Source organism: Acinonyx jubatus, chromosome X, assembly GCF_027475565.1.
Source record: "Acinonyx jubatus isolate Ajub_Pintada_27869175 chromosome X, VMU_Ajub_asm_v1.0, whole genome shotgun sequence".
NCBI classification, from domain to species: domain Eukaryota; kingdom Metazoa; phylum Chordata; class Mammalia; order Carnivora; family Felidae; genus Acinonyx; species Acinonyx jubatus.
The window spans coordinates 91,360,221-91,381,530 of NC_069389.1; the positions used below are offsets into that span (position 1 = coordinate 91,360,221).

Genomic DNA, 21,310 nt, shown 5'->3' on the forward strand with positions numbered 1-21,310 from the left:
GCTCATAATCCAAACGCTATATGATAGACAATAAGTAATTCTGATTATTTTTTGAATTTACATGAAAAGAAACACCCTAAGCAAAATTAAAAAGACTAATGTAAACTTGAAAATAATATTTTCAATCTGTATGATGAAGAAAGACAAGCTGTCCTATCTAAAGAGCTTCCCAATATTGAGGGAAAAAACACAATTCTGTAGAAAAACGGGCAAAAGATACATGAACAGAGAGTTCACAGAAAGAGAATACAAATGGTCCTTAACCATATGAAAAGAACTTCAAATTTGTTCATATAGAAATTCAAGTTTTCAGATTCTGTGTCTCCCTCTCTCTGTCCCTTCCCTGCTCATGGTCTGTCCCTCTCTCTCTCAAAGATAAATAAGCATTTAAAAAAAATTTTTTTTAAATTGGGGTGCCTGGGTGGTTCAGTCAGTTAAGCATCCGACTTCGGCTCAGGCCATGATCTCTTGGTCTGTGAGTTCAAGCCCCATATCGGGCTCTGGGTTGACAGCTCAGAGCCTGGAGCCTGCTTCAGATTCTGTGTCTCCCCCTCTCTCTCTGCCCTTCCCATGCTCACGCTCTGTCTCTTTCTCTCTCAAAAATAAATAAACTTTAAAAAAATAGAAATTCAAATTATATTTTGAGTATGGAAGATTTCAAACATACTAAAATAGAATTACACAGTGAACCCCATGTACCTATCGCTCAGCCTCCTAAGTTATAGAAATGCAGTGGTGTATTCTGTAAATAAGCCATCCAGATCAACCCACATCTCCAGTTCCAGGGGACTGAAACAAACATTTCTCCAGGAATGTTGATGATTGAAAACGGTGAGCTGAGTCCCTCTCCAGGAACAGTTCTCAGCTTAAGAAAGCAGCCGTGTTCAATATTATGTCCCCTTTGTGAGGGCAGCCTGCATCCGATCGTGGTCAGTGAGAAAATACAAAGGCCTGACCCTTTGCTTCAAATCGAGACATCTCTTCTAGTTAACCTCAGCTCTGGAATTCTCTCTGGGATCTGCTGAGGGCCCTTGTTCATGCACATCAAATTTTAACGTCTCCCTTGGCCCAACACCACTTCGATCAAATCAGAGTCTGTTTCCTGGAGACCTGACCTGTAACAAATTTGAATCAAAATACATTGAGAAGTCATTTCTCACCTATTGGATTGGCCAAAAATCTAAGAATTTGACAACATACTCTGTTGGCAAGGCTGTAGGGGTAAGGCATTTCTATGTTGCTAGTGAGGAAGGAAAACGACACATTTTTAAGTAAAAACAACAGACTGCCAAACAATGTACGTAATATGTCACCTTTTATCTAAGAAAGGGGAAATACAAATGTATGTATGTTTTTGCTTGTATTAAAACAGTGCTGAAAGAATTAAAGAAGGCTTAAATAAGATGGAAAGATATATTACATGTTTTGTAATGTTTATTTTTTTATTTTGAGAGAGAGAGAAAGGGTGCACACGCACTCACGAGCCAGGGAGGGGCAGAGAGAGAGGCAGAGAGAGAATCCCAAGCAGGCTCCATGCTGATCTCATGATCGTGAAATCATGACCTGAGCTAAAATCAAGAGTCGGATGCTTAACAGACCGAGCCGTCCAGATGCCCCAAGAGATACTATCTTTACGGTTGAGGAAGACACAATATGGTAAAGATGTAATTTCTCTCCAAACTGATCTATAAATTCAATACAATGCCAAATGAAACCCCAAAAGCCTTTCTGTGGAATGTCACAATCTGACCCTAGAATTTATACAGAAATGAAAAAGACCTAGAATTGCCAAAACAACTTTGAAAAATAACAGATTTGGAAGACTAACACTGCCACTTTTTAAGGCTTTATTATAAAGCTACAGTAATCAAGACAGTGGTCCTGTCAGGAAAATAAACAGATCAATGAACAAAATTAAAAGTATAGAAGTACACACGCATCCATATGGACAACTGATTTGTGGCACAGACTCAAACACAATTTAGTGAAGAAATTACAGTCTTTCCAAGAAATTGTTCTGGAACGATTGCATATTCACATAGAAAAAATTAACCTCAATTCATAATGTACACCACCTAGAAACGTTAAATCATTAACCAAAGTGTAAAACCTAAAAATATAGGGGCTCCTGGGTGGCTCAGTCGGTTGAGCATTCAACTCTTTTTTTTTTTTACATTTTATTTTATTGTTGAGTGACAGAGAGAGATGGAGCGTGAGTGGGGGAGGGGCAGAGAGAGAGGGAGACACAGAATCCGAAGCAGGCTCCAGGCTCTGAGCTGTCAGCAAAGAGACGGACGTGGGTGGGGTTTGAACCCATGGGCCATGAGATCATGACCTGAACCGAAGTTGGACCTTAACCAACTGAGCAACCCAGGCGATCCAAAAAACAACCCAATTTTTAAAAAGACAAAAGGTTTGAACAGATCCTTAACCAAAGAAGATACATACTGTTCACAGATGACATGACCGTGTATGTAGAAAACCTAAGAGTTGACAAAAATCTCCTGGAACTAATAGAAGTATAGGAAAGGTACAGAACACAAGGTTAATATAGAGATATCAATTGTTTTTCTATATATCAGCTATGAACAAGTGGAATTTGAAATTAAAAAAGCAATACCATTTACGTTAGCATCCCCCAAAATGAAATACTTAGGTATAAATCTAAGAAAATATGTATAACATCTATATGAGGAGGGGTGCCTGGGTGGCTCAGTCAGTTAAGCGTCTGACTCTTGATTTCAGCCCAGGCCATGAGCTCACAGTTCATGAGTTCAAGCCCCATATTGGGGTCTGCGCTGGCAGCATGGAGCCTGCTTAAGATTCTCTCTCCCTTTCTTTCTGCCTCTTCCCCACTCATGCTGTCTCTGCTCTCTCAAAACAAATAAATAAAGATCTCTTTAAAAAAAAGACCTATATGAGGAAAACTACAAAACTCTGATGAAAGAATTCAAAGAAAAACAAAAGGAATGGAGAGATAATCCATGTTGATGGATAAGAAGACTCAATATTGTCAAGATGTCTTTTCTTCCTAACTTTTTCTATAGAGTCAATGCAACCTTAAACAAAATTCCAGCAAGTTATTTTTTTGGTATCGACAAACTAATTCTCAAGTTTATATGGAAAGGCAAAAGGCCCAGAATCGCCAACACAATATTGAAGGAGAAGGACAAAGTTAGAGGACTCATGCTACCTGACGTTCAGATTTATTATGAAGCTACTGTAATCAAGATAATGTGGTATTGGCAAAAGAATAGACAAATAGATCAACGGAACAAAATAGAGAGCCCAGAAATAGTCCCACATAAATACAACCAACTCATCTTTGACAAAGGAGCCAAGGCAATACAATGGAGCAAAGGTGGTCATTTCAACCAACGGTGTTAGAAGACCTGGACATCCACATGCAAAGAAATTAATCTAGACACCAACATCCTTTGCAAAAATTAATTCAAAGTGGATCACGGATCTAAAGGTAAAATGCAAAACTTTAAAATTTCTAGAAGATAATATAGGAGAAAACCTAGGGGACCTTGGGTGTGGCAATGACTTTTTGAAATATAGTTGGCACACCGTGTTACATTAGTTTCAGGTGTGTAACATAGTGATTTGACAATGTTATGCTATGCCCACCTCAAGTATAGCTACCATCTATCACCATATAATGCAATATAATGCCGTCGGCTACATTCCCTATGCTGTACCTTTTATCACCATTACTTATTCTGTAGATACAACACCATAGGCATGATCCACGAAAAAAAAAATAATTGGTCAGCTTGACATCATTTCAATGAAAAACTTCTGCTCTGAGAAATACAATGTCAAGAGAATAAGAAGACAAGCCATTGACCCGGAGAAAATATTTGCAAAAGGTACATCTAATAAAGAATGGTTAACCCAACATATACAAAGAACGCTAAAAACTCAACACTAAGAAAACTAACAAGCTATTTTAAAAATGGACCAAAGATTATAAGAGATGCCTCGCCCAAAAGGTATGCAGATGGAAAATAAGCATATGAAAAAATGCTCCATATCATATGTTGTCAGGTAAATGCAAATGAAGACAACAACGGGAGGTGGCTCAGTCAGTTAAGCATCTGACTCTTGATGTGGGCTCAGGTCATGACTCATGGCTCCTGAGATTGAGCCCTGTATCAGGCTCCTCTCTGACAGCACGAAACCCGCTTGGGATCCTCTCTCTCCCTGTCTCTCTCTGCCATAAATAAATAAAGTTTCCACACACACACAAAAAAAAAGAATCCTAAAGAAAAAAAGACAACAATGTGATATCACTACATGCTACACATGGAACATTGACGACACCAAATGCTGGAGGGGAGGTGAAGCAACAGGAACGATCATTCATCGCTGGTGGGAATGCGAAACAGTACAGCCACTTTGGAAGACGGTTTCATGGTTTCTTACAAAATTAAATATACTCTTACCATACAATCCATCAATCGTGATTGCTGGTATTTACCCGAAGGAGATGAAAACTTATGTCTCCACAAAAACCTGCCTCTGGATTTTTATAGCAGTTTTATTCATGATTGCCAAAACGTGTAAGCAACCAGATGTCCTCCAACAGGTGAAAGGATCAACTGTGATACATTCAGATAATGGAATACTATTGAACACTAAAAGGAAATAACATGGAAGAAACTTATATGCATATTACTAACCGAAAGAAGTCAGTCTGAAAAGACTACATACTGTATGATTCCAACTATATGACATTCTGGAAAAGGCAAAACTATGGAGATAGTCAAAAGATCAGTGGAGGTCAGGGGTTTTCGGTGGAGAGGCGAGTAGGCTAAGCATAGAGGATTTTTAGGCCAGTGAAAATATACCGTACAAAACCAAATAATGTATGCATGTCATTTACATTTGTCCAAACCTATAGAATGTACAACACCAAGATTGAACCCCAATATTAACTACGGACTTTGAGCGATAAGGATATATCAATGTAAGTTCATCATTGTAACAAACGTACCACTCTGGTGAATGTGTGCGGGAAGCAGGTACCGATGGGAAATCTCTGTATCTTTCCCCTAGTTTTGCAGTGAATCTAGAACTGGTCTTAAAAAAATAAAGTTTTGGGGCACCTGGGTGGCTCAGTCGGTTAAGTGTCTGACTCTTGATTTCGGTTCAGGTCACGATGTCACAGTTCATGACATCAAATCCTGCATTGAGCTCCACTCTATCGGCTTGGGATTCTTTCTCTTCCTCTTGCTCTCTGCCCCTCCCCCACTCATGCAGGCTGTTGCTCTCTCTCTGTCTCTCTCTCTCTGTCTCTCTCTCTCAAAATAAACATTTTTTAATTCTAAAAAATAATGTTAAAAAATTATTAATTAATTTAAAAGAAGATCTACAGATAACGCATAGGCATTAGTATAATGCAAATTAAAACCACAATGTGATATACCCCAGACACTTATTAGGGTAAAACTAATCATACCAAGTTTTTGTTGTTGTTTTTTGTTTGGTTTGTTTTTTTAGAAAGAGAGCATGCACATGAGCAGTGGGAGAGGGGCAGACAGAGAGAGTGCAATGGGAGAGGGGCAGACGGAGAGAGTGTAAAGTCTTAAACAGGCTCCCCACTCAGCACAGAGCCTGATGTGGGGTTCGATCCCACAACCCTGGAATCATGACCTGAACTGAAATCAAGAGTTGGACACTTAACCGGCTGAGCCTTCCAGGCACCCCAATCATACCAAGTTTTGACAAAACTGTGGAACACTTGGAACTCTCATACATCCGTGTGGGAATGTAAAATGATACAACTAGTGTGGAAGACAATTTGACAGTTTCTCAAGAAGTTAAAACCATATGATCCTACTCTAAAAGAAATGAAAACATATGTCCGTACAAAGCCTTGTACCCAAATTCTTATAGCAGCTTCATTTGTAATAGCAAAAGCCTGAAAATAACCCTAAAGTGTATCAACAGGTGGGTGGATAAAAAAATTATGGTATAACTATACAGTGGAATGAAAGCTGGCAACAACAAAAATGAACTATTTATACATGCCATGATATGAATGAGTTTCAAAATAATTATGCTGTGTGAAAGTCTGGCAGAAAAATAATCATACATTCTGTATGATTCCATTTATATAAAATTCCAGAAAACAAAACCAAGATAAAGTGACAGAAAACAGATCAGTGATTGCCTGGCATATGGAGGAGGGTGGTGGTGGGGAAAACAAAGAAAATTTGGGGGTGATGGACATGTTCACCATCTCGATTGGGGTAGAGATTTCACTGGTGTGGACGTATGTCTAAATATATCAAATGGTACACTTTAATTATGTGTAGTTTATTGTATGTTAACTATATTGAATAAAGGTATTTACAAAACAGAGACGGGGCACCTGGGTAGGTCAGTCGGTTAAGCATCCGACTCTTGATTTTGGCTCAGGTCACGATCTCTCTCTCTCTCTCTCTGCTTTTCCCCTGTTTGCGTGCTCTGTCTCTCAAAATAAGCATTAAACAACAGCAACAACAATTAAAAAAAAAACAAAAACAGAAAATAAAACAAAGACAGAGAAAACAAGTAGAGAGCGTATCATATGTTCATTATGGAAACATTACTCTGACAGACACATCTTTAGGCACAATAAGGGTAATATTACTAATGGGAGTTAACCAACTTCATATTTCTTTAAAAATATTTCATGTATCATAGCTAAAAATGGAATTTAGTTATTCTACTACTCTTTATTAAAGAGGAAGGGTAGAAGCTACTAGAAAACGTAGAAAGGATGATAAATAAACTTCTGACTGAAGTGGTCTAGTCCCCTCACTCTTAATCACTAAAGCGTAAAACTTATTCTCAGGGCACCTGGGCAGCTCAGTAGGTTGATTTGGGCTCAGGTCGTGATCTTATGGTCCAGTGGTCCAGAGATCGAGCCTGGAGGCAGGCTCTGTGATGACAACATGAAGCCTGCTTGGGATTCTCTCTCTTCCTCTCTCTGTTTCTCGTTCCCTTCCTCCCCCTCTTTCTCTCTCCCTCTCAAAATGAATAAATAAACATTTAAATAAATGAATGAATGAAGAAATAAATAAATTAATTAAAATGATCATTCTTAAGCCATCCCTACCCCACCTCCACTTTCTAAGGATAAGCGGATAACAATATGGCAGGTCTTCTTTCAGGACGTTACGCGTGTGAATACAAAGCACGTCTAGGTATCCGTTCATACTGATCCATGACTATACTAAATACATAAGATATACATGGAAAAGCAAAAGAGCCCCTGCCTGCATAGACCTTTCATTCTAGTGGAGAAGGCAGAGGAACAAAACAAATGACTGTCCTGATATGTATTTTAGATGGAAGGGTCAGGAATGTTTTCTCTGGCACGATAGTATTTTAGCAGAAACCAAAACAAAGTGAAGGAGTGCATCCTATTCATATCTCAGCCAGTGGGGACAAGAAGTACAAAAGCCCCGAGGCGGGAGCATGTGGGGTTTATTTGGGTGACCACCAAGAGGTCAGTGTGCTTAGATCAGATTGTATAAGGAGACATGTTAGAAGAAAAATTTAGACAAGTAGCCATTCTTAAGACCACAGAGGGACTTGAATTTGAAGTCTTTGAACATGGAAATGACCAGAACTGTTTGTTTTTAAAGGATGATTCTGGTTTCGGTGTGAAGGGGCAAAGGTTTCTGGGCAAAGGTAGAAGCAGGGATGCCAGTTAACTGGTTTATAATAGTCCAATGATGGTGAGAAGTGGTTGGATTCCGGATATCTTTTAAAGGGCAAATCCAGGGGGCACCTGGATGGCTCACTTGGTTGAGTGTCCAACCTCAACTCAGGTCATGATCTCATGGTTCATGGGTTCGAGCTTTACATTGGGCTCTGTGCTGACAGCTCAGTGCTTCCAGTTGTCTCTGGCTCTATCCCCCTATCTCTCTGCCCCTCCCCCACTTGTAAGTGCTCTCTCTCTCTCTTGCTATCTCTCTCTCAAAAATGTACAATAAAAAAAGAAGAGACAAATCCAGGACACATAGGTGGATCAATCAGTTGAGTGTCCAGCTCTTGATTTCAGCTCAGGTCATGAGATCAAGCCCCACATAGGACTCTGCACTGAGCATGGAGCCTGTTTGGCATTCTCTCTCTCCCTCTCCCTCTGCCTCTCCCCTGCTTGCTCACTCTCTCTCTCAAAATAAATAAATAAGCATTTAAAAAGAGGATAACTACTTTTGGGGTGCCTGGGTGGCTCAGTCGGTTAAACTTCTGACTCTTGATTTCAGCTCAGGTCACGATCTCACAGTTTGTGTCAGCACAGCAATAGGGGCCCCTGGGTGGCTCAGTCAGTTAAGCATCTGACTCGATTTCGGCTCAGGTCATGATCTCATGGTTTGTGAGTTCAAGCCCCGCATCAGGGTCTGTGCTGACAGCACGGAGCCTGCATGGGATCCTCTCTCTGCCCCTCCCCTGTTCTCTCTGTCTCTCAAAATAAGCAAACAGTTTTAAAAGGCTTTAAATAAAGGCAATTTCGGCAGGATTTCCCCCCAGATTGAATATCAGGTGTAAGAGAGAGAAGAGAGGAGAATAAATCCAAGTTTGATTTGTTGACTGAATAGTGGTGCATTTTACCGAGGTGAGGAACACTAAGGGGAAGCAGGTTAGAGGTGAGGGAATCAAGCACTTGATTTGAATGTTTTTCATATACATATGGTTACACCTATATACACATATGCATATATGAAATATACATATGCAAATACACATATATTTATATACAAACGCATACACCCGTTTTTAAAAATAGGTAGATTTCTGCTCTTGCTTTCGTTGTTCACAAAATTCTAGAGAGCTCTACACATCAGGACCTATAAATAAATCCCATTCTTTTTTTTAATTTTTTAAAAAAAATTTATTTACTTATTTTGAGAGAGACAGAGACAGCACAAGTGGGGGAGAAGCAAAGAGAGAGGGAGAGAGAAACCCAAGCAGGCTCTATGCTGTCAGCTTAGAGCCTGCTGTGAGGCTTGAAGTCACAAAATGTGAGATCACGACCTGAGCTGAAACTGAGAGTCGGATGCTCAACCACCTGACCACCCTGGTGCCCCAATCGCATTTTTTAAAATGTCTTCATGGTATTCCGGACTATGAACAAGCCATAATTTATTTAAGCATTTCCCAATTGATAAATGGTTAGGCTGTTTACTAAAATTTTCTAATATTATTCTTTAGTGTACGTACTTCTGCATCTATCGTAACTTTTGTGGGTATTTCTGTACGACTTCTTCAACTATTGAGTCAAACTTTTCATTATTATTAATAATTGTCTGGAGAGAAATAATTTTTTATTGTCTTTCTAGCATCATCCAGGACACAGGCTGACTATATCACATACAGTTCAACCAGGAAAAAAGATTCTGGATCTTTCCAAAAGAGAGAATCTAATACTGGCCTTTGTTAGAAGACGGACACACTGAGAAACCAAACAGAAAAAGGCGAGACCACTCAGGGAGTAGAGACGACAGAAAGTCATGCCTCCCCGTGGAGGGGTGACAAAGAATAGGAATTAACAGAGCCCAGAAGCTGGGTGAGTACTGTAGTACCTAGAAACAAGACTAGAGCTGGGATCGTAGACAAGGATCGAAGCCAGGCAGGAGAATCAGCCATTGTTAGAGATGCCAGGGGAAGTAGCGAGAAGACGGAAAATAACCTTGTCTTCCTGCCTCCTCACACCCTCCAATATCCCAGTGCCTCACGTTTGCCCAACCTGCTAAGAAAGGAAAAGGGCAAAGATACCTAAGAAGGGCTGTTCTGATGCAGAAGAGAGGAAGGAAATGGATTCCAGGGCAAATAAGTAATAGATCAGCACACAGACCAAGGCAAACACTTCAATTAATGGGTACTTGTACTCCCACATGGGAAGTGGAGAAGTCACCGAACTTTTCCATAACCTGGCTAGTTCTCAGTTCATGTTTACGGATCAGTGGTCTACTTTAAAGAAAAAATTTTTTTAATGTTTATTTATTTTTGAGAGGGAGAGGGGGACAGAGTGCAAACGGGGAGGGGCAGAGGAGAGAGGGAGACACAGAATCCGAAGCAGGCTCCAGGCTCCCAGCTGTCAGCACGGAGCCCGACGTGGGGCTTGAACCCGTGAACAGTGAGATCATGACTTGAGCCAGAGTCGGACGCTTCACCGACTGTGGCACCCAGGCACCCCTAAAGGTATTCTACTTATTGATTTGATTTCTAGGATGCTTGATACGGGGAAGACAGTGGCCTCGGGAGCATTCTCAGATTATTCCAACATTGACAAGTTCTCTTCACAATTGTGTATTAATAAATTGCCACTAGAATGTTTAATGTGAAAACAGAATGTGAGAGGAGAGGGAGAAAGAAAGAAAAGAAAGAATTGCAATATAATGTGTCAGAGAACTTATTTTCTTGGCTAGATCCTTTGGGGGAATTACACTGGTGCTCAAATTACTATAATCCCAAGTACAAACTCCCATGACTTCCCCAAAAGAAATGATTGTGAAGGACCTGAGGATGAAGTTCCCTGAGGCCTGTGGTTTAGAAAGGCTTGTCTTATGTGTTTGTACTTGCCAAAGTCTATTTGACACACATCTCATTTTGTCTGGAGAGTAATTTGGATAGACAGCTCATCAGTGTTTATCGTCTGGCATTCAGTGGGTTAGGAACTTGCCTGAACATTATTTTATTTTCTTGGCTCTATGCTACAACATCTTGCTCACTACAGAAGACGGTTTTTTCCTGTAGCCTTATCTACTATTGTTGAATGACTGAAAAAGCCTTTCTGTCTGATAACACTGGTCAAAATTCAGGATTTGAATCCCATGGGGTTTCTTTAAATTTTTTTTAATGTGTATTTTTTCTGGGAGAGAGAGAGAGAGAGAGAGAGAGAATGCAAACATGGGAGGGACAGAGAGAAAGGGAGACACAGAATCCGAAGCAGGCTTCAGGCTCTGAGCCATCAGCACAGAGCCTGACGCAGGGCTTGAACTCACGAACGGTGAGATCATGACCTGAGCCGAAGTCAGACGCTTAATGGACTGAGCCACCCAAGTGCCCCCATGTGTCTTTTTGATGTTCTTTGGAAGACTGAATTATTTCTTTGTTATGTGGATGGATACCCCCTTATGTAAGCATTGATGGAGGTTTAGTTCATAGATGCTGAATGAATTATCTAGTTTCATCTTTTATCTAACAAGAGTCTTTTTTCAAAGTTTATTTATTTGGAGAGAGAGAAAGAGTGAAGGGAGGTGCCCAGAGAGAGGAGAGAGAGAATCCCAAGCTCACTCCACACTGTCAGCACAGAGCCCTATGCAGGGCTCAATCTCTTGAACCGTGAGATCACGACCTGAGCTGAAATCAAGAGTCAGAAGCTTAACCAACGGAGCCCCCCAGCCGCCCACCCAGCAAGAATCTTAATGTCAATAGAGTCAAACCACATGCTCGAACAGATCTCTCTGGGCCATTCAGGTATTAACAAAGAGAGAAACAAATGAAATGGTCCATGGTCCAGAGGAGTGAATATCAAATGTCTGTTTACAAACTTGCACTGGATCAATGGTCTCATAATCCCTTGGGGAATTTGTGTAAGTAAGGAAGTGAGTAAATAATAAACCTGGCTTTCTGGGCCCCACCCAAATCACTCAGCACAGGAGATACTCATTTACTAGGGCTATTTGAGGTCCAGGGATTTATGATTCAGAAACGTCTCCTCAGGTTTCTGACTTGAGAAATAAGGCTCCAGAGTATCTCGGACAGTCCTTGAAAGTACTCAGAATATGCTGTTTTAGTTCCAAGGTGTTATCAGTGTCAAAAGAAAGGTATACCTGCACATATGCCGAAAATTTCTTAAAATGACCACAGCCGGGGTACCTGGGTGGCTCAGTTGGTTAAGCATCCGACTTGGTCTCAGGTCATGATCTCGCGGTCCATGAGTTCAAGCCCCGCATCGGGCTTTGTGCTGACAGTTCGGAGCCTGGAGCCTGTTTCAGATTCTGTGTCTCCCTCTTTCTCTCTGCCCCTCCCCCACTCACGCTCTGTCTCTGTGTCTCTGAGAAATGAATAAACCTTAAAAACAATTGTTTTTAAAAGACCACAGCCAAGAGGAGCTTAAGCAGACATGATAACAAAATGTAATGCGGCATTCTAGATGGGATCCTCGAACAGAAAAAGGGTTATTAGGTAAAAACCAAGGAGATCTAAATAAATTATGGATTTTAATAATAATAATAATATGCCAATATTGGTTCATTACTAGTAACAAAGTAACAAACTGATGTGAGATGTTAATAGTAGGGAAACTGGGTGTGGGTATACTGGAGCACTGTATTCTATTTGCAATTTTTCTGTAAATCTATACCTGTTGTAAAATGAAACGTTCACTTAAAAAAATACATCTGCATGTATCATGATGTACATACTACAAAGCGTCTAAACCTGCATTATCCGTTTTCAGTTCAACATAACTTATAATATAGATGGCACTGTTAGTATTCCCCTTTTACAAACGAGAAAACTAAGGATTAGAAAAACTACAGCATTTCCCAAACTCCCACCCAGTTTCCGCTACAATTAACATCTTAAGTCAGGATGGTACTTTTGTTACAATTAATGAATCAGTACTGACACATCGTTATTAACTAAAGTGCATACTTTGTTCATATTTCCTTATTTTTTACCTAATGTTCTTCTTTTCCAGGATCCCATCTAAAATAGCACATGACCTTTAGTTAATCCTGTCTGTTAGGGACCGAATCGGGTCCCTCCAAAATTCATATGTGGAAGCTCTGATCCCCCCGTTCCTCTGAATGTGAGCAGTATTTGAAAATAGGGCCTCTAAAGAGGTGATGAAGTTAAAATGAGGCCGTTAGGGTGGCCCCTATTTCAATCTGACTGGTGTCCTTATAAGTAGCGGAGATTTGGACACACGGAGAAGCATCAGACCTGCTCACACACAGAGAGACCATGTGAAACCATGTGAGAACGTGGTTTGAAGATGCCCATCTGTAAGCCAAGAAGAAAGGCCTCAGAAGATGCCAAACCTATCTATACTGGACCTATTTATTATTTCCTGTAGGGAAGGTGTCCAAGGGACTCTCTCAGTTTTTATGTAAGAATGCCTTAATTTCTCTTTCATTTTTGAAGCACAGTTTTGCCATATTTATGATTCTCAATCAACAATTTCTTCTTTCAGCACTCTGATTATGTCATCTGACTTCCAGCTAAGCCTCCATGGTTTCTGAAGAGAAATCCACTGTTAATCTTATTGAAGATCCCTTGCATGTGATAAGTCAGTTTTCTCTTACCACTTTCAAGTTTCACTGTCTTTGATTTTCAGCAGTTTAATTATGATGTGTTGAGGTATGACTTTTTGACTTTATTCTCTTTGAGTTCATTGAGCCTCTTGGATGTGAGATAAGTGCATTTCAGTCAAATCTGGGGAGTTCTCAATGCTAAGATTCCTAGGAATAAGCCTAACCAAAGAGGCAAAAGATCTGTACTCTGAAAACTATAAAATACTGATGAAAGAAATTAAAGACGACACAAAGAAATGGAAAGACATTCCATGTTCGTGGATTGGAAGAATAAATATTGTTAACATGTCTATATTACTCAAAGCAATCTACACATTTAATGCAATCCCTAGCAAAACACCAACAGCCCTTTTCATAGAGCTACAAAAACAATCCTAAAATTTGTGTGGAACCACAAAAGATCCCAAATAACCAAAGAACCTTGAAAAATAAAACCAAAGCAGGAGGCATCACAATTCCAGACTTTATATTACAAAGCTATAGTGATCAAAACAGTATGGTACTGGCACAGACATAGACACAGAGATCAATGGAACAGAATAGAAAACCCAGATATGAGCCCACAACTATATGATCAAGTAATCTTTGATAAAGCAGGAAAGACTATCCAGTGGAAAAAAAGAGAGTCTCTTCAACAAATGCGGTTGGGAAACTTAGACAGCAACAGGCAAAAGAAAGAAACCGGACCACTTTCTTGCACCATACACAGAAATAAATTCAAAATGGATGAAATAGCTAAGTGGGAGACCTGAAGCGATCTAAATCCTAGACGAGAACACAGGCAGTAATGTCTTTGACATTGGTCATAGCAACATCTCTCTGAGGCAATGGAAACAAAAGTAAAAGTAAACTAGTGGGACCTTATCAAAATGAAAAGCTTGATAATGAAATGAAAAGCAAAAGAAACAATTCACAAAATGAAAAGGCAACCAAAGGAATGGGAGAAGATGCTTACAAATGACATATCTGATAAAGGGTTAGTATCCTGCAGGAAGCCAAGTGATCCAACCAGCCTGAGGGCAGGGCCCGGGCGGTGGATGCATCAGGACTGCAGGGAGGCCCATCAACAGTGAAGCTTCTCGTACTCCCGCTTTTATGTAATTTGGCCTTAAGAAAAGTAACTGGGGAATCGTCTGTTGGGGAATTGCCCTCGACAGGCCCCCTGGCAAAAGAACCATTGGGGAAGGAAATAAGGTTCCGCAAGGAAATTGTGCGGCCCTACATCTAGCCCTTGCCACCCCTATAAAGGCTCCTCTACCTAAAGGAAGGATAGCCTCATACGTTTGCCAGCAAAGGAGGAATAAATGGATTTGAAAGCCCCACTCCGGCAACAAAGGAGTGTATCTATGGGCACAAGTTACTCCAACCCCTAGACCCACTTGGCCCCCAGGAGGCATTCCAGATGAAGATTGAACCTAGTTGGTTAAGGTACAGAATGTTTCATCATTTCCTAGGTGCATTGTCTCTCTGAGAATGCATCAGGCGTGGGCTCCTAAGGCCCTCTTGGCCCCCTCCTGGCACCTCGGACCGAGGCGAACACTTTTGTTCCTCAAACCACAAATGGTTCAGGGAAACAGCTAAGAAGTCATGTCCCTGTAACTGCTCCACTTGAGGTGTTGAGAGATAGATGCCTTTTCATGAAAACAACAAAGCAAATGCTTTATAGATTATGGATAAACGTAGATACATAATGAAAATAATGTAAGAAATTAATCAATAAGCAAAGGGCAGGAGGGAACGTTATGAGAAAATAACCATGTTATTCCTTAAAGGGTGATTACACACAGGAACATTTTTAGAATTAGATAATGCTAGAAAACATAGATGTCGCATGCTACAAGGAAATTGCTAACAAATATAATGCCACGTTTGCCGCAATAAAGCCGTCAGTTCAACACACTGCTGTTGTCTGTGTCCGTTTTTATTTTTGTTTCATTTTTTTTTTCACTTTTTTGCCGATGCTGTTCATCCTTCGGGAACCCCCGGACCTGCGGGAGCTGGACTCCGGCAGTATCCAAAATATAAAAAGAACTTATAAAACTAAACGCCAAAAACACTTAATAATCCAATTAAGTAATGGTAATGGCAGAAGGCATGAATAGTCATTTCTCCAAAGAAGACATCCAGATGGCCAACAGACACATGAGAGGATGCTCAACATCACTGATCGGCAGGGAAATGCAAATCACAACTACAATGACATATCACCCCACACCTGTCAGAATGGCTATAATCAACACAAGAAACAGCAGGTGTTGGTGACTATGTAGAGAAAGGGGAACTCTCACTGTTGGTGGGAAAGCTAACTGGTGAAGTAGGAATGCTGGAAAACAGTATGGAAGTTCCTCAAAAAATTCAAAATAGAATTACCCTACAACCCAGCAATTGCACTACTAGGTATTTATCCAGAGGACACAGGAATACTGATACATAGGGACACGTGCACCCCCATGTTTATAGCAGCGCTATCAACAATAGCCAAAGTATGGAAAGAGCCCAAACGTCCATCGATGGATGAATGGATAAAGAAGATGTGGTGTATATATACAATGGAGTATTACTCGGCAGTCAAAAAGAATGAAATCTTGCCATTTGCAAAGTGGATGGAACTAGAGGTATTATGCTAAGCGAAATTAGCCAGAGAAAGACAAATATCACATGACTTCACTCATATGAGGACTTTAAGATACAAAACAGATGAACATAAGGGCAGGGAAGCAAAAATAATATAAAAACTGGGAGGGGGGCAAAGCATAAGAGACTTTTAAATATAGAGAACAAACTGAGAGTTGCTGGAAGGGTTGTGGGTGGAGGGGTGGGCTAAATGGGCAAGGGGAATTAAGGAGGACACTGGGGATGAGTACCGGGTGTTATATGTAGGGGATGAATCACTGGAATCTACTCCTGAAATCATTATTGCACTCTATGCTAACTCACTCGGGTGCAAATTTTAAAAATAATAATAAAAAAAATAAATTAACACAACTTCAAATGAAAACAAATATGAAGTCAAATACTAAGACAAAAAGAAACCTCAATTATACTTTATTTAGAGATCGTCAATTGAAAGTCATACATTGCTGACACCCAGTGGTAGTCAGATATAAAACAAGCTCGGTTTATAGGATTTTCATTTCCAACTACATTGAATGACTTTACTATCTTTATTTTACATTTACATTTTATTTTTTATGTACATGATATTTATTTGAAGAAAATTTGACAAGTAAAGCAATTCCAAAGAATATTGTCTATGAGCGTATCAAAAAGCAACAATTCTATCCTTTGAACGCAATTTTAAACAAAATTGCAGGCTTAACACTAGTGTTTTACAAGGCACAGCCTGGGTCTTTTCTCTATCACATGAAAACTCATATCCATGAAATATTAAAACTATGAGGGAGGCAAATAAAAAAGCAAGGGAAGTAGTTTCCAAGAGGGTGACATCTAATAATGTTTGGCATTTCTCTAAGTGCTTTAATCTTTGCAAAGCATTTGAAATGCCCTGTATAATATCTCAGTGCAAGATAAGAAGTTATCTCTGTTTTGAAAAAGCTAATGTGGGGGCGCCTGGGTGGCTTGGTCCGTTAAGCGTCCGACTTCAGCTCAGGTCACGATCTCGCGGTCCGTGAGTTTGAGCCCCGCGTCGGGCTCTGTGCTGACAGCTCAGAGCCTGGAGCCTGTTTCAGATTCTGTGTCTCCCTCTCTCTCTGCCCCTCTCCTGTTCATGCTCTGTCTCTCTCTGTCTCAAAAATAAATAAAAACGTTAAAAAAAATTAAAAAAAAAAGAAAAAGCTAATGTGAAAGCATTAAATAGCAGAATTAATAGTCCCCTCTAATATTCTCATGTCTTAATTGCTTCAGTGATAAAAGCACACTGCCACCATCATCATGCATCTTGCCTCTTTTCCAAGGTTTAAACAAAATCTATTGCTGTGTTTAATGTCAAGATGGCAGCTGTTCCTGGAAATTGTCAACTGAAAAACAAAACCACATTCACAAGCATCTGAAAGAGGGGTGCCTGGGTGGCTCAGTTGGTTAAATGTCCAGCTTCGGCTCAGGTCACGATCTCACAGTTCATGGGCTCGAGCCCTTCGTCGGGCTCGGTGTTGACAGCCTGGAGCCTGCTTCCAATTCCGTGTCTCCCTCTCTCTCTGCCCCTCCCCCACTCACACTCTCTCTCTCTCTCTCTCTCTCTCTCTCTCTCCCCCTCTCTCTCATACACACGCAAATAAATAAACATTAAAAAATCTTTTTTTAATAAATGAAAAACATCTGGAAGAAATGGGTATTTGCACTAGTAGATGGCCAAAGGAAGGGAGAACTTATACTTTGATGTTTTAGCTTTATGTTGATCTCATATGATCATAGGCCTTAGTATCATGCTTTGACATAAATTTGTTATTAAAATTTTTTTGAGTATGGGAATTAAAAAGAATACCATAAGGCATGGTATGTTATTCCCTCGAACAGGGTATTTTAATTTTTTTTAATGTTTATTATTTTTGAGAGAGACAGAGAGGGAGAGAGTAAGCAGGGGAGGGGCAGAGAGAGAGGGAGACACAGAATTGGAAACAGACTCCAGGCTCCGAGCTGTCGGCGCAGAGCCCGACACGGGGCTTTGTACCAGTGCTGCTGCAACTGTGCAAACCAGCCCATCTGGCTCATGACTGTGACCATGCGGATGAGCAGAAGTGCTATTCTTGTGGAGAATTTGAACACAGTCAGAAAGACTGCACCGAAGAAAAGTAGGAATGAAATAAATCTGTATCTAAAGGGCAATCCTTCTTAAGAAATGACATTTGGTGGTTAAGAAATGATCAAATGCCAGTAATTAGATCAAGAACACCCTCAAGAACACATTAAGTCTTGCTCTTTGTCACTATTTGGAAAATGCAGCTTCCATGTAAGACGTTTTATCCACAAAAGCGTATACTTTAGGGAAAAGGATTAGAATTCCATGGGGATTCTGATATATGTATGTACAAAATTTTTCACTAGTTACAAGGAGATACACAAATAAAGAAATATTTAGTACCTTTTATTTGTCAAGAATTGTTTACGTGATTTACATTGATTATCTCATTAAATTCTCACAACAATCATATGGAATAGGTACTAATATTACCCCCATATTGTAGCTGAGAAAACCAAGGCACAGAAAGTTTAAGTAACATTCCTGAGGTCACACAGCTGGCACAGACTGAAAGAAATATTTGACAACAAACAGGTGAAAGATTAGGTTACTTGCTTGAGATTTTTCTTGCTTCTTGGGGTAAGCCTGTATTGCTATATGAAAATTGATTTCTTATATGAAAAATGGAAGCCAGAAAACACTGGCATAATTTTAAGTTACTAAAAGAAAGAAAATGACCAGACTATAGCTCTCTACATAACAAAAATACCAATTGAGAAGGAAAGACATTTTTTTAAAAAAAGGTTGATCTAGGGGCGCCTGGGTGGCGCAGTCGGTTAAGCGTCCGACTTCAGCCAGGTCACGATCTCGCGGTCCGTGAGTTCGAGCCCTGCGTCAGGCTCTGGGCTGATGGCTCGGAGCCTGGAGCTTGTTTCTGATTCTGTGTCTCCCTCTCTCTCTGCCCCTCCCCCGTTCATGCTCTGTCTCTCTCTGTCCCAAAAATAAATAAAAAATGTTGAAAAAAAATAAAAAAAAAAAGGTTGATCTATTCATCTTGAGAGAGAAGAAAGAGAGTAAGTGCAAGCAGGAGGAGGGGCAGAGAAGAGAGAGAGAATCCCAAGCAGGCTCCCCACTGTCAGTGTGGAGTCCAACCTGGGGCTCAATGTCACAAACACTGAGATCATGACCTGAGCTAAAATTAAGAGTCAGACGCTTAACCTACTGAGCCACTCAGGTGCCCCAGGAAAAACATTTTTAGACCAAAAAAAAAAAAAAAAAAAAAAAAAACCTGAGAAAATTTGCCAACAGCAGTCACACAGTTGAAAAATTACTAAAGGATCATATTCAAGGAGAAAGAAAATGAGAACAGATTTGAAGATAGAGGAAAAAACAAAGAGCAACAAAACGGTAAATATGTGACTTCACAAAAACTAGTACTGATTGTTATTTTCTTAAGTTTATTTTTTTGAGACAGAGAGCATGAGTGGGGTAGAAGCAGAGAGAGGGAGAGAGAATCCCATGGAGGCTCCACACTGTCAGAACAGAATCCGACGTGGGGCTTGAACTCACCAACCGGGAGATCATGACCTGAGCCAAAGTCAGATGCTTAACCGACTGAGCCACCCAGGTGCCCCAGTACTGCTTATTCTTAATAATAATGTACTGAGTTGTTTAAAAATGCAGAGACAAAGGTAATATATAAAATAAAAAGAAAGCAAATGAAGTTTAAAATTTCTATGGTCTTGGGGCACCTGGGTGGCTCGGTCGGTTGGGCATCTGACTTCGGCTCAGGTCATGACCTCACGGTCCGTGAGTTTGAGCCCCGCATCGGGCTCTGAGCTGACAGCCCAGAGCCTGGAGCCTGCTTCGGATTCTGTGTCTCCCTCTCTCTCTGACCCTCCCCTGCTCATGCTCTGTCTCTCTCTGTCTCAAAAATAAATAAATGCTAAAAAAAAAATTTTTTTTAATAAATAAATAAAGTTTCTATGGTCATTAAATTTTCCAGGAAGAGGGAAAAGTACTAATTTATAGTACTTTGATATCCGGAATACACATGAAGATATTTATGGTAGCTACCATGAATATTACAAGAATATTTAAGTATAGGTGCAGACCCGCAAGGACCCTAAAAATAAACAGCCACTACCTTGTGAACCACTTTCCCTGGGCCTGCGTCCGAGTCGCTTCCAGCGAAGGCCCACTCAGATGGGCCAAAGATCTAACTGCAGCCTTGAGAAGCAGTAACTACTCAAAGTGTGGAAGATCTGGCCATTGGGCCCGGGGGGGGCCCTAACTATTGGAGGCCATGGTTGTGGAATGAAAACCCATGGTAGAGGTGGTTTTACCTCAGTTAGAGGTTTCCCGTTTGGTTTCTCATCTCTTCCAGACATCTGTTATCACTGTGGTGAGTCTGGTCATCTTGCCAAGGATTGGGATCCTCAGAAGGTTGCCTGCTAACTGAAGCAGAGGTGGCCACATGGCCAAGGACGGCAGAGAGCCCAAGAGAGAGAACAGTGCTGCTACAACTGTGGCAAACCAGCCCATCTGGCTCATGACTGTGACCATGCAGATGAGCAGAAGTGCCATTCTTGTGGAGAATTTGAACACAGTCAGAAAGACTGCACCGAAGTGAAATACTACACCTTTGGTGAAACCGGTCACGGTCACGTAACTGTCAATCGCTGCAAGGCAAGTGAAGTCAATTATTACTGCTGTGGTGAGTCAAGGCATCTTGTAGAGAAATGCGCAATTGAAGCCCTGGCTTAATTCTTTTGTTTTGTTGCCCCTCCTTGTTCTGATTAACGGCTGTATTATTTTCTCTGAGACCTCTTCCCTGGCCAAAGATTGGCAGATAGAGGTTACTCCCAGGTCAGTGACCTTTCCTTGCTGTGTAAAAGGAGGAAAGGAGTGGGAAAAAATAGATTTTCTGCATGTAACTAAAAAAAACAATGATAATAATAAAGTTCATGTTTAGTTTGTTTTTTTTATTTTTTTTAATTTTTTTTTAACATTTATTTATTTTTGAGACAGAGAGAGACAGAGCATGAACGGGGGGAGGGCCAGAGAGAGAGGGAGACACAGAATCTGAAGCAGGCTCCAGGCTCTGAGCTGTCAGCACAGAGCCTGATGCGGGGCTCAAACTCATGGACCGTGAGATCGTGACCTGAGCGAAGTCGGACGCTCAACCGACTGAGCCACCCAGGCGCCCCATCATGTCTAGTTTGGTAGAGATGTCACGTATTATGCTTTGTTGAAGAACAAAGTGAACACTAGTGAATAGGGGTTGGTGAATAGGAGGAGCTGAATCAGACCAGTAAGTCTGCCCTGGGTCTCTTGGATATGTTCCCAT

At 40.6% G+C, this 21,310-nt stretch overlaps 1 pseudogene; it reads left to right on the forward strand.

Moving 5' to 3' along the window:
- Positions 1–20,038: 20,038 nt before the first annotated feature.
- LOC106985366 (CCHC-type zinc finger nucleic acid binding protein-like) lies at positions 20,039–20,727 on the forward strand (annotated as a pseudogene).
- The last annotated feature ends 583 nt before the right edge of the window (positions 20,728–21,310 follow it).